Source organism: Dipodomys spectabilis, unplaced genomic scaffold (assembly GCF_019054845.1).
Source record: "Dipodomys spectabilis isolate Male_0828 unplaced genomic scaffold, ASM1905484v1 ptg000019l, whole genome shotgun sequence".
Taxonomy (NCBI): Eukaryota; Metazoa; Chordata; class Mammalia; order Rodentia; family Heteromyidae; genus Dipodomys; species Dipodomys spectabilis.
In genome coordinates this window covers 14,448,354-14,463,272 of record NW_024870696.1, presented here as the reverse complement: position 1 = coordinate 14,463,272, position 14,919 = coordinate 14,448,354, and the positions used below count along the sequence as shown (strand labels likewise).

The 14,919-nt window shown below is 49.1% G+C and overlaps 1 protein-coding gene across 1 annotated transcript in view; it reads left to right on the top strand.

Annotated features, from left to right (window-relative positions):
* The window catches only part of Lhx4 (LIM homeobox 4), a 44,746-nt gene that overhangs the window by 219 nt on the left and 29,608 nt on the right, over positions 1 to 14,919 (top strand). The gene's annotated exons all lie outside the window — the stretch shown is intronic.

Here is a 14,919-nt window from a genome sequence, read left to right as displayed (position 1 = left end):
AAGACACCCCCCTTCCTCGCTGCTTTAATTCGATCGCCGGGCAGCGAACAGGCCGGACTGCTGCTCGCGGCCCTGGCCGGGAGGGGCCGGGAGCCGGGGCGCAGGGGCGGTCACGGGGCAGGGGCACCGGCCAGAGTGCGTGGCAGCGAAGGGCCTGGCTCTCGGCTCTTGGCTTTTGGGGAGGGGGAGGGGGGCACGAGGTGAAAGCTTCCTGCACCCTGCTCCTGGCGGGGCCATGGGTACCGAAGCCCGCACCTCCGGCCCTGGGCTTTTCTGGGAACCCTGGGAGAGAAGTGGTGTTTGGGAGCTCAAGGTGGGGGGTGTGAGCTGCAGGCCAGGCCGGAGGGAGCCGGGGCTCCTTCCAATGATTCCTCCGCCCCCCACCTCGGGGTGGCGACCAGAGCTCGCAGGACGATGAGTGCAACTTCCCCCCAGCTGGCGGGAAGTTGGAGAGTGTGTCCCCCTGTCCCCCGGGGACTGGCGGCGGGGAAGCCCCGCAGCCACACACTCGGTGTCCACGGCCCCGCGCAAGCGCGCGCGCCCGGGGACTCTCGAGCGGCTCCTGCCCGGCGGCGCCTACCACCTGAGCCGCCGGAAAGCCGAGGCTCCCCGGGTGAGAAGCTGCTGTCCACAGTCCAGACACCCGAGGAAGGCAGAGGAGGGAGACGCGGGGACGAAGTTAGGAACTTGGGGCTGATCCTTTGCTCAGGCTTGGGGATCCAGGGCAAAGAGGCTTGGTAGCCCTCTCTCCCTTTCCTCTCCCTCTCCCTTTCCGTGCCCGAAATTAGCCAGGAAGCTCGGGACGTGCTCGTCCCGAGATTCTGCACAACGATTTCCCCGGAGGGAATGTCTCTGCCGCTGACTCGGGGACGGAGAGTTGGCTTCAGAGGGAACCTGCGAGCGGAGCACAACCGGGTTTTCACCGCGGTGCGCGCGCAGCAGGCGCCGACTAAGTCCCGCTCTGAGCCCCGCCGAAGGGTGTCAAGCCTCTCAGAGACGTAAGGTTTCCTAATTCCGTTTTTCCAGGGGCTGTACTCTGCCCACGACTTCTTCAAGGACTGTAGCTATGTCCTGGGAGGTGTAAGAGTCGGCTCACCCAGGGATGGAGACTACCTACCACCTCGGACGCACGAGCGCGCCCTCCTGCGCCCCGGCTCTCCATCGCAGCGTTTCTGTCCCGGGCACGCTGGCCGGGGAGTACCGCGGGCTACGCTGGGAAGTTTGGGGGAGGGAAGTGAAAAGAGGATAGCTTCATCCAAGCCTCTTTAGATTGTTTTCTTGACTAGATCCTACAGTTCATTGTAGCAGCACTTGGCAAACAGTTTCACGCTTGCTTGCATTAGAGAATGTACTGCTAAGATACTCTGTTGAAGGAGTTGAAGATTTACTGCTTTTACCTCTCGCCACGTCGAGAGACCCAGGTCCTTAGCTCCGGCACAAACAGAAAGCCAACTCCTGGCAAAAGCAAGTGCACAAGTCCTTGAGGTGCTTGTAGCTGGGTGTGAGAGGAAGTGTGTGTGTGTGAGTGGGTGATTCGTAGCCTGCATATCCAGCGTGTTTGGACTCTAATGGCTGTGGTCACTGGAGGCTAAACTCTAATGGCAAGTGTCTTGCACTGTTAAGACAGTACTGGGCTCTTCTCTTATGGCTGGGGGTTTTTTTGGGGGGAAGGGGGATGGGAAATGCACAATTCCCAGATTGTCTCCATTTTTGTTTTCCTTTCACTCAGGAAGTTGCTTTTCTCAAATGCCCAGAACTCGCCCTGGAGGTACAGAACTCGCCCTAGAGTCTGGGTTCAAACGGTGGAAAACTTAATAAGGAAAAGACAGGAACTTTCATCGGAGGTGGTTTGCCCTGCCCTGCCAACCAAGAGAGGGCAGCTGGCTCTCTCTTTTGTCATGTCTGGCTTGGGTGACCTAGGTTGGAGGAGACAGGAGCCAAAATTGAGGGGCTGAATCTCTGCAGGTTTCAGGAAATCTCTTCCTTCTGGCATGTGCATGGATAGTTCCTTCACTCGCGGCAGACCTGGCTACTGATTATTAGGCTCTTGGTGCTGGGGAGAGGGGGATGAGGAGGGGGACAGGTGGCCCAGGTAGCCTCGCAGGTATACACTACTCTTTCTTTCTTCCTTAGGATGCGGGACCCGGTGGTCTAACACCGCGCGGGGGGGGGGGGGGTGTCAGGTAGGAACACTCCCTGGGGCTTCAGGGGGGACCCCGAAGAGAAAGGATAACCCCAACCCCTCTAGCAGTGGGTTGAGGTTGCATCCTCCTCCCCCACAGAGGCGTTCCTTTCCCCCCTTCACTTGAAACCACCACGAATGGAGCACTTGGGGGCGCAGTCTAGGGATCCCCAACCTCGATGTCCCTGTGAAGACTTGAAACCTACTTTGTTTCTGCAGCCATAGGACTATTCTTTTTGCCGATCTGAGGATGAGTCAAATGCATGTACCTTCTGGGAAAGTTACCAAGGGCTAGAACTCTGTCTTTCGAGAATCTCTGCCTGCCAACCTTTTACTCTTGTTTCTCCACCCACCGCCCAAACCCACCAGCTTCCGGTGGACTCCTCAGTGGCGCCCTGGCCCTCTTCTTGCTGCACCCCGCAAAGGTCGGGCGCCCCAAGTGTGCGCGTCGAGGCTCCGATAGCCCCGGGGCTGCGGGATCTGGTCGACCGGCCGCTGGCTTTCGGGTGTTGGCCCCAAGTAGAAGTTGGATAGAATAGGGAGACGAGAGACCGGCAGCGATCCTAAGAGCGACTGAGTGAAGTAGAGTTGCCCTGGCTTAGATCTCCATTGGGTCTTCTCCCGCCTCGCACCGGTGTCTTCTGAAGAACTCAGGACCCCCCCCCTCCCCGCTCGTCACTCGGGGTGCCGGGCCGTCCGTCCCGTCAGAGCGCGCGAAGGGCCCCTTGGAACGGGACCCGAGTCTCTTGGACGAGGGGTGGGGGGTTTGGAGATTTCGGTGCCCAAGGCCCAAAGTGGTCCGGAGTGGCGTTGGCCGCCGAGAGCGACTTCCAAGGCACACACAGAAGTCCGCGGCCGGGCCCCTCCGCGCGCCCCGGTCCTGCAGGTTCTCGGCTGGCCGAGGCCCCCGCCCGTGCTGGACGTAGAGTCTATTTCACCCGACCTTTAGCCTCGGTTTCCCCCCATCTCCCACGCAATCGTCCCGGGCACTCAGAAGCAAAAAAAAAAAAGGACAATGGACACCCACGGCCCCCAGGTTACTGGCGGGAGAGTCGGACAACCCCGCTGAGAATGCGGGGAGACAGGCCGGGGGGCGGCTGGGGGGCGGCAAATGGGGAGCAGGATGGACGGGGCGTCTTCCGACACATCACTGCAAGCTTCCAGCGGGAAGAGGCGACTTGCTGTGTGTCTGGTAGGCTCTGGGTGAAGGCCTTCTTTGAGATGGCTCACTGCCCTTTCCTGGGTTTTTCTTTTGGGGGTGCATTGGGAGACGTCTCCTGCTTTGGGGGTATTGAGGGCCCACTTTCTGGGCTCGGGCTTGGCTGAGCACACTTCCGTTCCCTGCATCCCTCTGGGTGCGAGGAAAAGAAAACAAGCCTCGAGGACATACATACCAGTCCTGTTTAGGGGGAGGTAGGGATTCGATCCTGTTTGGATTCAGACTCTCCCCGCGGGCCTCCCTCCCTGCCTCACCAGAATATTCTCCGCCAATTTCTAAAGGGCAGGCTGGGGATCCCCGCCGGCAGGTTGTGGGTTTGTATTCCCTCCTCACTAGGATTCCACCTCAGTCCCCAGCCGTAGCTGATAACGACTCCGAAGGGAGTTTGGAGAGACCTGAGTGATCGTGACTGCGCCCAGATTGGGGGTACGGGTGGCCGAGAGCACACGGAGGGGACCCCCGTGGAGGGGGTGAGCGCGCCCCGCCGTGTGGCCAGTGCCCCCCAGCTGGGGCAAGAAACCTGGACGCACAGCTAGCAGCGGAGCGGGTGAGGCCCGAGGCCTCTGAGGCCTGGGGCGACGGGTGAATCGGGGCGGAGCAGCGGCCAGCAGGACGCCGGGAGCGCTTACTTGCTCTCTTGGCTGCAGTCCAAAATTGTGACAAACCAGGCCCAGGTGTAGCAGAGGCAAAGAGGGCTGGAAGTGGCGTCGGGGAAGGCGACCTGCCTGACCTGCCAGCCACCCGCGCTCGCTCCCCGCGGGCGAGCTCAGGTCTGGGTGGACAATCCGGGGGACAATCCACGAGTTCCCTCCGGGATCTTGAGCTGCGCACCTGCGGGCGGGTCCTGCGCACTTGCTCGCTCGACGTGACAGCCTTGGGGTTGGGGAGCTGGATGATGGAAGGCCACCGGAACGGGACCGCTGGCTCTGTGCCCTTGGGCGGTCCTGATTCCAACTGGGGAAGGGCAGGGACGGAGCCAGGCGGCGGCGGGGTTGGGGGGGAACAAGGCCAGCGCACGCACATTCTGGGCCAGCGCACGCACACTGAGCCTTGCGGTGTCTGGTGGCTTTCTTTCCATCCACTTGGCGCCTTTCATCAGTTTGTTTTCCGAGCTTCTGCTCGCGATCAGGCCTGAACACGCGCCCGAGTGGCATTCGCCAAGCCCTGGGCGCGCGCTTTAGAGCGAGGACAGCGACTTTTTGCTCGAGCGGGGACAGCGCGTCGAGCAAAAGCTGGGCTGGAATCTCTCTTCTTTTCCGCGCCCATTTTGCACCGCACATTGGAAAGACCCGCGCCGGCACCGCAGCCTTTCCGTGGCCTTTAGTCCCTTGGAAAGCGGCGCTCCCGATTTGGGGGACCTGATCCTTTTCTTCCTTGTCCGGGAAGCAGCCGAGCAGCAGGCAGCGCCGGCCCCGAGTTCTGCCCAGGAATCGCCCACTCTGTTCTCAGGGTTGCGGGAAAACAAAAAGAGACCCGATCTCTACCTGGACGGCGGGCGGTGCCAACTACATCCCACCACCGGAGGGAGCCGGGGACCCTGCGCGCCCCGGCAGGCCAGCAAGCGCTGCCTTTTACTTCCGAGGCCCGGGCTGGCCGGGAACCAAGCTTCAGGTCTCCGGGCTTCATCCCTGGTCACGCAAGGGGTCGGCTTTTCCCAAGATGGAACACTTTTTTAAAAAAAAATCCTATAATTTTTTAGACACCTGGGCGCATGTATTTTAGAAGAGATCTGCAGGGTCAAACTAAGGAGGAAGAGAAAGAACAAGTAGAGTAGCGGGCAGAAGTTCAGGGGAGGGAGACTCCAGCTGCGCCCACCTGCCCCAAACAAAGGAGACGCGGGCGCGGGCTGAGGGTGTGTATGGAGGGGGGAGGGATTAGGCCTGGGGGCCCCCTCTACACGACTTGGAGACCGCCCACCTGACTTCAAATTCCGGGGTGATTTAAAACCAAGTCCTCTCGCAGGTGAGGCGAGAATCCAGGGAAGTGGGAAACCAACAAAGCAATTTCTTCCCATTGAATAGACACCAAGGGACCTTTCCAATTCTGAACAGTGACCCGATGACCCCGTTGACCAGGTGTAGACAGCTTCAAATCCTAAATATTTGCATTGTCCCAACTTCCCATTTGCTTGGGATTTTAGTGCCCTTTCACTCTGCGTTACAGTCAATTAGTGATTACTTAGCACCGCATTAACAGACAACCCAGAGGGAGCCCGGGGCTGTGCACAGTGTGCAGCCCTGGGGCGAGGAGGCCTTGCAGCCCTGTGGGAACCCACAACCAGTTAATGCGCGTTAACTGGTTCTTGCCATTGCTTTGATAAGAAATCTCCGTTGAGCCCCTTGTTTGGGGACAGGAATGGTGGGTATTCGGTGGATTTCCCCGCCTGGTAAATGTGTGTCCTCCTTCAGTTGAAGGGTTCTGGATGAGGGAGGGTGAGTGGAGTTGGGGTGAAGGGACCTGTGCCATTTATTTCAATTAGGGACATTTATCAGGAATAGAACTGAGACGCTTTGGAACACAGAGACTTGGAACCAGTCTAGCTGAGGAGAGGAGGAAAGGAGTGATCTCACCCACTTTGGGAAAACAGGGGATCAGTTTGCTGTGGCAGCACAAGATGCATTGCTGGGTTTGGAGGTGGCTGGGTGAGGAGGTGGGGTTGGGGGGGTTACTTCTCTAATGATTTTCTGCCTGTTCTCCAATCTTAGCAATGCCCATAGTATAGCAAATGGTGGTTTACTGCTGGCAAGTCTCTCTCCTTCCCTTCCTCAGCTTCCTCCACAGCTTTGTGAAAGAAAGCTTTGTGAGAAGGTGGGGTTGGACTGGAATTCACAGCACCAGTATTTCTTCCAAAGGTGCTTTTGTCCAGAAGGCTGCATTCAGGGTGATGGACCCATCTCTAGCTCTCTGCCTAAGAGCCCTAGGAAGGAAGCTCAGGTGCCAGGTGTGGGGTAAAAGCTACCCTGGCCTGAGCTCCCAGGGCTGTTTGTGGTCGGAAGAAATGAACTGCAAATAGAAGGTGCTGAGTTGTTCGTTTTTTTTTTTTTTTTTTAACTCTCAGTTTTAGGGGAGCCCTGATCAAAGTGGAGCACAAATCAACCATTTTGAGGCACTAGTGTTAGGGGTAAGTGGACAGGTGGAGTTTCATTGACAAAACTGAAATTGATTCCCCCTTGGAAAATATGCTTGGGGTAACTATTCATGGCTTACTGGACAACCATGTGGGAAGAGAGTCCTAACCCCCACTGTTATTTTGGCGAATTTCTTTCCATCCCTAACTTCTATCAGTCTGGGTTTAAATGCAGATTTTTGACTGTGGTACCTTGCCTCTCCAAATCTCTACCAAGTATGATTTGCTTTAATTATAATGTGAGAGGGTTAAGGGATTGTTTTTGGGAGTCGCTTAATAGATCAAAACTGGAAGCCAAATTAATTGAAAGTTTCTTCTTATGAGGGAGAGGTTGCCAAACATATGGAATACTGCTACAGAACGAGACATCAGAAAAATATGTTGTAGAGATTGAGCAATGATTAAATGTGAGAATGGAGTGGAAAGAGATGTGTTATGGATTGTTTCACGTAATTTTCTGTTTCATTTGCAGTTACTGAGCGTACTCAATATCATACTGAAGGTATGATGCTCATCCTATGACAACATTTCCTCTGTCCCTGCAAATACGTGTTGACATTCTGTATGTCATATGTTGTCAGACTATTTCTAACAAAAACTTATCCAAATTACAGCCTTACGGTGGTAACATCAACATTATCTCCAGGACATTTTTGAATCAGCTTTCTTAAAAAAAAAAATTAGAGAGGTTACCATTTTTGAAGTAGCTGAGCAGAAAAAGAACAAAGGAGATTTTTCAGAGGCACCTCAGATCACAAATATAAATAGGACCCCTGTGGAAAGGGTAGAAAGGATTCAAAGAGAACAAAAGAAAAAGACTATTTTAGAAGTGACTGTTTCTGATACCAAAAGAGGTCTTGGACTGTCTGCAGCTCGCTAGACATGTGTCAGAAACAAACTAGAAATTAGATAGCAAGATGTTGCAGAGCAATGTATTTTAAAGCATGTTTGTGCATATAACTAGGATTGACAATATGATTTGACTTACGTGTGATGCCAATTTTTTAAATTGGATTTTTTCCTCCAGTATTTTTGGAGATGGCCCCTTGCTCTCTCTATCACCACCATGAAATACCACAATGTTCATTGTGCCTTTTCTCTTTCTACTTGATGCTTTAGCAGTGTTGCTTCATGATTGTTTCTTAACTAGATTATGAAAATTTTTATATTTTTAAAATGATTTTGTTTCTTCAAAACACTTTGGTTCAGAATAGACAAAAATATAAGAGAAAACTATAGATTGTTCCATAAAAAAGAACTAAGAATCTTTAACAACAAATAAAAGCTAGAAGGAGGTGGAACCCACGGTGTCCACCTTTTCTCTATTTGCTGGGTGCTGCAGACCCCTGGCGCTCCAGCACTCAGGCTTCTGGTCAGGAGTGCATGCTGAATCAGCCCCAATTCCTCAAGGCACATCATCAGGGGATTGAAAAGAGGACTGAGTTGTGGCCAGAAAACAGGATTTTTGTTGTCAGCAGTGATTGTGGCACCTTGGAGTTGGAAAGATTTATTTTGGCAATAGTTTTGGAGTCGTGAAGCTTCAATTCTAATTAAACGAAATCTCAGTTCTCAGAGCTGAGAATTTCAGAACTCAGGGATGAGTTAGGCAGGTATGCTGTAACTTGGTAGACCCTGTGACCTTAGACTCTGACTATACTTTGGAATTATTAGTCATCAGGAGACCAAATCAATAAGTCCCCCCTCCCTCCCATGAGAGATATTTCCCAAGCTCCCTATTTTTCTTTCTTTCTTTTTTTTAAACATCCTTTTGCTTTTGTACTGGGTAAATGGAGTAATATCATCTGTCTTTGATGGTTGATGGAAAAATCCAAAACAAAAACATATATACAATATTTCAGTACTCTCTATACATTTCCTAAAAGCCAGTAGAGAAATGTAAATTAATAAACTGAAATGATTTTGGAAACAAATATCAGCCACCTATTCAGGTAAAGGCACCTACAAAAGGATTGGAGGTTTAAAAAAAATCTCCAAAAGAGGTAGCTTTGGTGAGCCTCCTGTTCAGTTAGCCTCAGAAACAAGCTATTTAGAACCCCAGAGAAAAAGAAAATTTATATCTCCACCTCCTCCAGCTGTGTAGCCTTAGCGAAATTCTTTGGTCTCACAGGCTTCAATATCCACTTTACAGGGTGGCTGGGAAAAACAGCAACAATAACAACAACAAAAAAAAAAGAAAAAGAAAAGAAACCTTGAGTATGCTGATTTGAAAGGGTTTGACAATGTTGAGGGCTGGTGATCTTAAGACACTCCGAATAAGTGGGGCATAGCTTAGCTCTACATACAGGGTGAGTTGAAGTGCTCTTTGGTGTCCCAAGAAAATAGCCAATTTCGGTGAGCAAGAGTCTGCATCAGGAAACCCTAAAGGATCCTTTTTTAAAGAGTAGATTTAGAAATTTTACTGTTATTTTTAAGGTGTTGTACAAGGGGGTTGCAATGTCATAAGTCAGATTATGAGTCCCATGTTCCTTGAGCATTTTCAGCCCTTCCTTCACTTTCTGTCTTTTCTCCCCTCCCATCCTTAGCCACAAGTTGCATAGTGAAGGATCCTTGCTTGACGCAGCAAGGAAAATATTGTCCTAAATATTAGGCTGTCAATGCAAATTATGAAGAAGAGGAAATCTATTTGTCCCAAAGAGTTAAAAAGCATTTCTTCAAAGGACTCAAAGGTATACACAGAATTTTTCAGATTTTTCAGAATATTAATCTGGTCTTGGAACATGGTCAGTGCACATTATTCCTGTCCATACAAAATAACTTAGTTAAAAATAGTAAAGTAATGCATTCGTATTACGATTTCAGTAGAAATATTCAAAATTGCGATTTACCTTCCAGACAGGTAGATTTTCTTAAATGCATTTTGGAAGTTATTGTCAGGTGTGCTGGTTCTAAAGGTAGACTCTTTGGTGGATATCCCTGTCCCCTGCCCTGTTGATCTACTGTGACCAAGGAGATAGAAAATACCATTTTTCAAAGAATTAAAATCGATCAAAGAAACATAAGCCCTCTGTGAAATGTTTCTTGGTCGCCCCTGGTTCTCTGAGAGCAGTTTCTTGGAAATGAAATATGAGTGGGGAATAAAATTCTCAGAACATATTGCTTATCACCAGAGGTGTGGTATTTGGTCTGCAACAGACAACATCAGACCTTTTCATTTCGAAGAGTTGGAGGTGTAAAAATGGAGCCCCTTCCCCCTTTTTTTCTGATGAGCTACTCTGAAAAAATAAAACTGGTGTTTACCAACTACAGCACTGCAGATGCACTGAAGACAGCTTTCTGGGTCTGTTTAGCTTCCTCAATGAAGAAATAGACTATGGCCACCATCAAAATATGTGTAACCATATTTTATCAAGTAAAAAAAAATGTAAGTGGCACTGTGGCTCAAGTGGTAGAACAGTAGCCTTGAGCACAATGAGGCTCAGGGACAGTGCCCAGGCCATGAGTTCAAGCCCTACAACAATAACAACAATAGCAACAACAACAAAAAGGTTGTTAGCTGGGCATTTGCTGGTGGCTCACTCAGTAATTATAGTATTAGGAGGCTCAGATCTGAGGATTGAAGTTCAAAGCCATCCAGAGCAGGAAAGTCTGTAAGACTCTTATCTCCAGTTAACCACCAGAAAACCAGAACTGACACTGTGGCTCAAAGTGGTAGAGTGCTAGCCTTGAGAGAAAGAGCTCAGGGACAGTGCCCAGGCCCTGAGTTCAAGCCTCATGGCTGACATCTAAATGCCTAGAGGAAAATATTTAGATGTCTGTAAGCAAAACTAGAAAGCTATAAACTTCAAACATTACTTTGAACCTAATTCACTCTTTCTAGATAGTGAATTAGTGCATGTGGGAGACTTGCAAATGTTGTTACCATTCACAGGCAAATTTGCTCTCTAAGGAGGAATCTGCTTGAACTAAGAGACTTGTACCTTTTTCACTCTACAATCTGGCCATACCTCTACTTCCAGCTTTTTGCTGGTTAATTGGAGATAATAGTCTTTGAAACTTGATTCTCAGATCTCAACTTCCTGAGTAACTAGAATTACAGGCATGAATGCTAGATTTGTTTATTCCAAAGAGACTGAACTTTTGTAATGTTGCTGTTCAATTTGCTGTCCATACTCTAGATAACATTAATTAGTATGGGGTTTACAATGAGCTGTTTGAGAATTAAAGAGGTTGGAGAAGAACTTTGAGTATTTGATAGGGTGAGGGAGAGGAAAGGTGTATTTGGGGAAATAGAAACAGTAGAAATAATTGTGTGTGTGTGTTACTGGAACTTGAACTCCTTGTGTGAATAAGGACCTTATACTTGCAGGGCAAGCATACTATCATTTAAACTATACCCCCAATCCCTTGAAATAATATTGATGCACATTAAATATATAAGTTCATCTTGTTGATAAAGTATCAATAGAGAAAGGAGCTGGCCATTGAACTTGGGTGCTGGACTTGCTGGCTAATGTGATCACAGCACAATGAGAACAGATTGATATTATCCCCATTTTATAGGCAAGAAAACCAAGGCTCAAAGAGGTTTAGTAATTTACCCAAGATAACATTCAGAGTCTGACTCTAATCTGTAAGCAATTTAGCAGACCTAAGGATTTGAAGGCCCAAATTCTACATAGAATTGAAAACTTTCAAAATCATTCTTTTTTTTTTTGGCAGTCATAGGTCTTGAACTCTGGGCCTGTGTGTTGTCCCTCAGCTCTTCAGCTCAAGGCTAGTGCTCTACCACTTGAGCCACAGCACCACTTCCAGTTCTCTGGTGGTTAATTGTCTCATGGACTTTCCTGCCCAGGCTGGCTTGGAACTGTGATCCTTAGATCTCAGCCTCCTGGGTAGCTAGGATTACAGGCTCGCGCATGCATGCACATATGTGTGTGTGTGCTTGAAGAAATGTTTTTATTTTCTCCTTGCTTTCTATGTTACTCAATCCCAGCTGTCACCACTGCTTCAGAGGTGGGACAGCTCCTTAGCTCAGGGATGGCTTCCTTTCTATGGAGTTTGATTTCAGAAAGACATGTGTGTGCACATGTTAGTTAAGGTATAGTCTGTGTTCTCTGTGTGTGCCTGATTATGAACACACGTATGGGTATGTTGTATGTGAATCTTGTATACTATGTCCATGTTACTGTGCAAGGAATGACTTTGAGATTACATTTCCTTCTCTAAAAATGACAAGATTAGGCCTGGAGCCAGTGGCTCACGATTGTAATCCTAGCTACTCAGGAGGCTGAGATCTGAGGATCACGGTTCAAAGTCAGCCTGGGCAGGAAAGTCCATGTGAGACTCTTATCTCCAATTAACCACCAGAAAACTGGAAGTGGTGCCATGGCTCAACTGGTAGAGTGCTAGCCTTGAGCTGAAGAGCTCAGGGACAGTGTCCAGGCCCAGAGTTCAAGCCCTACGATTGAAATAATAATAATCAATAAAATAATAATAATAATAGTAATAAATAAAAATGACAAGGTTAAGCCAGGTAAGATTGTATGAAAATGCATGTGTGTGTCTTGGGGTGTAATCTTTATTTGTGTGTCTATCTAGGTATGTGTGTGAATATATAAGTATGTGTATATTATGTGTCTGAGTGTGTAGGAGGGTGTGTGTAGATAGTGAGACATCCATATATGCACACAGGGTTTCTCCCTGAGCACCCAGGACTACCTTGTGGCACAACACTGCTGGACAAGGGAGGCTCTAACGGATGAGGCCTGGGAGGTGAAGTGTGTTTTATCATGTGACTCAGCATCGGTGCAGCTTCCTTGGCTATGCTGGGCTATTGCTGTCTTTGATGCCTGCGTTTATCCTCTACAGCACTCCAGCCCAGAGCGCCACTACACAACACTTACATGCAGCGAAGAGAAAAGCATCCATTGGGCTGGGTATGTGGCTCAGTGGTAGAGTGCTTGCCTTGCATGCATGAGGCCCTGGGTTCAATTCCTCAGCACCACATAAGCAAAAAGAAAAAAGCCGGAAGTGGCACTGTGGCTCAAGTGGTAGAGCGCTAGCCTTGAGTTGAAGAGCTGAGGGACAACACCCAGGCCCAGAGTTCAGGCCCCATGACTGGACCCCCCCCCCCAAAAAAGAGAAAAGCATCTATGTAAACTAAATTATTCATCATATAGGGTACTAAGTTGGTAGGTCAGATTCTGTCTTTAGCGACTCCAAGGTTCTTCATCAATTCCAGCTTTGTTGTGTTTTTCAGATCCTGGAGCTTGGGTGCTGTCCGTAAGCATTTTAGCTCAAGGGTAGAGCTCTACCACTTGAATCACAGATCCACTTCCAGATTTTTATTTTTGGTGGATAATTAAAGATAAGAATCTCATGGACTTTTCCTGCCTGGGCTGGCTCCAAATCTCAATCTTCAGATCTCAGCCTCTTGAGTGGCTAGGATTAATGGCATGAGCCACAGGTGCCTGACCAATTCCAAGTTTTAAAGAATTTCATTATACCACTAAATTCAGCCTATCGATTTGACAGTTCTCTTGTTGCTTGAAAGCTTTGATTATAATTATTCTGGTCGGAAATCTATATAACCTCTGTCTTATTTAGGGTTTCCAAGTCATAAAATAACAATAACTATTCATTATAGCAAAAAAAAAGAGTTATGTTGTTGCTCTCTGGAAAATTCTCAGATGATGGTCCTAACAATCACCTGGTGTGTTTAGTCTGAGACTCAGGCTGAGTTCACAGGTCTCCACCTCCTCACAGGCAGAGACAATCTGAGCTTGACAGCTGCCATCAACAAGCCAGTACATTGCAGCTGGTGGCAAGGACAGTTTGCCCCAGCTCTCCCCTGGGCATGGTGCCTTCATCTCATATTCTCTCTATGCAGAATAGGGGGAAACATCAAACACCAAATGTTTCCATGTGCGTAAATGTTAGGGTGCACAGAGGCTGGTGATTCATCTACCCCTTTCGCCCTGAACATGAAACAGCCTTAAGACTGCCTTGTATAAGATGACAGGGTCAATCCAGGTAAAATGGTGGCTCAGGTGGGATTTGCCTGGCTTGCTTAAGCAGGGCAGCAACATGGGTTGATCTTCACATCCCCGTTTCCTAAATCCAACGCCCGTGGGCACCTGCCAGGCTTCTGCAGCTCAACTTCCTGGTCTGTAAAATAGGTGATAAGACTGGGTGCTGGTGGCTCATCCTGTAATCCTAGCTACTCAGGAGTTTGAGATCTGAAGACTGAAAACTCTCTAAAACTTTTTTCTCTCCAATTAAACACATACACGCGCGCGTGCACACACACACAAATATACAAGTGGAGCTATGTGTCAAGTGGTAGACTACCAGCCTTGAGCAAAGAAACTCAAGGACAGTGCCAGACCCTGAGTTTAAACCCCACTACTGGAACTTACACAAAAAATAGCTTTTCTGTGTCTGTTTCTAAATTGTCAGTGGAATACAATGGGAAAGTTTTTCTTTTTCTTTTTTTGTTCTTTCCTGGTTTTCTTTTCTTTTTTTTGGCGGGGGGGGGGGGGGGGGAGTCTGGTCGTGGGCCTGAACTCTGGGCCTGGGCGCTGTCCCTCAGCTCTTCACCTCAAGACTAGCTCTGTACCACTTGAGCCACAGTGCCGCTTCTGGCTTTTTTTTTCCTGCTTATGTGGTGCTGAGGAATCGAACTCAGAGCCTCATGCATGCAAGGCAAGCGCTCTACCACTGAGCCACCTTCCCAGCCCCTGGTTTTCTTTTCTTTCTTTTTTTGTTGGACATGGGCCTTCATCTCAGGGCCTGGGCTTGTATTGAGCTTATTTTGCTCAAGGCTAGTTCTCTACCACTTTGAGCCATAGCACCACTTCCATTTTCTGGTGCATTATAGAAGACAAAAGTCTCACAGACTTTCCTTCCCAGGCTAGCTTTAAACCTTGATCCTCAGATCTTAGCCCCCTGAGTAGCTAGGACTATGGATGTGAGCCACCAGTGTCAGCTAATTTTCTTTCTCTTTCTTTCTTTTTTTTTTTTTTTGGCCAGTCCTAGGGCTTGAACTCAGAGCCTGGGCACTGTCTTTGAGCTTCTTTTGCTCAAGGCTAAAACTCTACCACTTGAGCCACAGCGCCACTTCTGGCTTTTTCTGTTGATGTGTGGTACTGAGGAATCGAACCCAGGGCTTCATGCATGTTCTACCACTAAGCCACATTTCCAGCCCTCATTTTTTTTTTTAAATGACACCCTTAGTGTATCTCTTGGATTTCTGCCTTACCCCCTGGGATCAGCTGGGTCCTTAAACCTCTCCTGCCCACCTCTAGCAGGGATGTCCCAGTCATCCCCAGCGCTGGGCTAAAATGGCTGTCTGTCTGTACTTCATGTTTTCCTCAAGGCCTTGCCTGCACTCACCCCGCCCCCCACCCCCCCCCCCCAGCTCCCTGCAGA